General features: G+C 52.0%; 1 long non-coding RNA gene across 1 annotated transcript; it reads left to right on the top strand.

Annotated features, from left to right (window-relative positions):
• Positions 1 to 34: 34 nt before the first annotated feature.
• LOC123177118 (uncharacterized) lies at positions 35 to 1,336 on the top strand. The gene is made up of 2 exons (XR_006488778.1): positions 35 to 542; positions 671 to 1,336. It is a non-coding gene; the product is annotated as an uncharacterized lncRNA (long non-coding RNA).
• The last annotated feature ends 1,201 nt before the right edge of the window (positions 1,337 to 2,537 follow it).

The following is a 2,537-nucleotide window of genomic DNA, read 5'->3' as shown; positions in this document are numbered from 1 at the left end:
TGTATTACTCCCTTTCGTAGTCGTGTGCGCCGAGGCGAGGTGCTCAGATTTTCAGCCACAGATGATCCTGCAGCTTGAACAGGAGTTTCTGTAGGAGCCGATCCCAAGGAGGATCCACGCACAGCAGCAGCAGTTGCCGTCCCGGCCGGATTTTTTGTGGCAAGTGGCAGCGGCTCCCCATGTGCAGAGGCCGCAGAAGATCCCGCCGCAGCGACCGGCTCATCATTGCCGCGTGATGGCGGATCGGCCTCGGGTCCAACGCCGGTCGGATGCATGCGCGGATCAGCGCTGGATCCCGCTCCAGGTTCTGGCCCCGCACCGGTCGGGCGAACCAGATGGCGCCGCTTGTAGCACACCGGGTGGCCGGTAAAGCGTGCGCCGCCCGCGCCAATCGCAGGCTAACAAGTGGCGGACGATGGTTGGTGCGGAGGTGACGACGCGCCGCACCCCATGGGACGCGCCAGGTTCGAGGCAGGCGTGCGCGCTACTGGCGCCCCTGACGCATCTGCCGCCGCTGATCCCGAGGCGGATCTGATGCGCAGGTGAGCGGATCCCGAGGGGGATTTGTCCCCAAATTCCAGGCACATATGATATGGCGCTGATGAAGGGTTTTTTTCACCATTTTCTTCCCTGATTTCGGCATTTTCCTCGCTGTTTTCTCCTGTAACAGCACAAGACTCATGCACATCATCAGTAGTAAGAGGGTTAGTCAGTAGTTGATCATCACTGTCGTTTCCCCCTTGATCAACACCGGAGAGATGAGGAGGCAAAAGAAGAATCTCTTGACGAAGAAGAGCACCGGCATTGGGATGAAGATTGGCAAAAGGAAATTTGGTTTCATCAAAGATGACATCACGTGAGATATACACACGACCAGTGGCAACGTCGAGGCACTTGACACCTTTATGTTGGGTGCTATAGCCTAGGAAGACACATTGTTTGGAGCGGAACATGAGCTTTCTAGTGTTATATGGGCGAAGATTGGGCCAACAGGCACACCCAAACACACGGAGAGACTTGTAGTCGGGTTTGACATGAAAGAGTCGTTCTAGTGGTGTTTCATTGTTAATGACACGACTAGAAAGCATGTTGATGATGTGAACTGCTGTGAGGAAAGCCTCATCCTAGAACTTGAGAGGCATAGATGCACCAGCTAGGAGGGCTAGGCCAACCTCAACTATGTGTCGGTGCTTGCGTTCAGCAGAGCCATTTTGTTGATGAGCGTGAGGGCATGACACATGATGTGATATGCCAAGGTTTTGGAAGAAGGAATTTAATTTTTCATATTCCCCTCCCCAGTCTGACTGGACATCAATGATTTTACTATCAAATTTTCGTTCAACGAGAGCTTGGAAGTTTTGAAAGACTTGAAAAACATCGGATCTTTTCTTAAGAAGATAAATCCAAGAAAATTTGATGTAGTCATCTATGAAGCTGACGTAATAAGTGTGTCTACCAACTGAACTAGGAGCAGGGCCCCAAACATCAGAGAAGATTAATTGCAAGGGTTTGGTAGAAACACTAGTAGATATGGGATAAGGCAATTGATGACTTTTTGCACGTTGACAAGAATCACAAATAGTATCAAGATCACGCTCACCAACAAACGGGAGCTTATTTTTCCTAAGCAGTTTTTCAACTAAAGAGAAAGCAGCATGTCCTAATCTATCGTGCCACCTTGCTGATGAGAGTTTGGCAGCACCATAGGCTTGTTTATTTGATCTCCTATGCTCCGGAAGCAATGGGTAGAGCCCTCGAACGCATCTACCTCGATATAGCACTTTCTTCGTTGCTTGATCCTTGATCAAGAAAAAATAAGGATGAAACTCAAGGAAGACATGATTGTCAATGGCAATTCTATGAACAGAAAGGAGATTCTTGTCGGCACTAGGAACTAGCAAAATTTTCTTTAGATGAAGTTTACGACGAGGGGTACTAAACAATGAGTGACCAACATGACTAATCCTCATACTTTCGCCGTTGGCAGTGTAGATGTGATCTTTGCCCCGGTATTTTTCCTTCATTGTGACCTTCTCGAGCTCGTTGGTGATGTGGTTGGTAGCCCCGCTATCAACGTACCAGTTGGTGTCGATACCGTAGGAGCCATCCGCAGCCGCAACAACTTTGTCCTCGTCTTGGGAGGAGTCCTCGTCTTCATCGTAGCGGTACTAGCAGTCCTTTGCTGTGTGCCCGAGCTTGCCACAGATCTGGCAGCGGGGCGCATCAGGACGGGACCGGCTGGAGGCGCCGCCGCGGCGAGGCTTGGAGTTGATGGAGCGGCCGTTGCGGGAGTTGGAGGAGCCGCCAGTGTTGCTGTTTCCTCCTGACCGCCCCTTGTGGCGGGGAGATCCACGCGAGCGAGAGCCGCCACCACGGCCGCGAGACGCGACGTTGGCCGAAGACTTGAAGCCGCCGGAGGAGCCGCTGAACTGCGCCATGCGCTGATCAAAGTTACTCATCATGGCGAAGAGCTCGTCGAGGGTGACGGGTGTGACGCGGGCGTCGAGTGCAGAGACAAGCGGCTGGTAGTCGACGTC

The sequence above is a fragment of the Triticum aestivum genome, unplaced genomic scaffold (assembly GCF_018294505.1).
Source record: "Triticum aestivum cultivar Chinese Spring unplaced genomic scaffold, IWGSC CS RefSeq v2.1 scaffold295805, whole genome shotgun sequence".
Taxonomy (NCBI): Eukaryota; Viridiplantae; Streptophyta; class Magnoliopsida; order Poales; family Poaceae; genus Triticum; species Triticum aestivum.
This window is presented reverse-complemented; position numbering and strand designations above follow the sequence as displayed.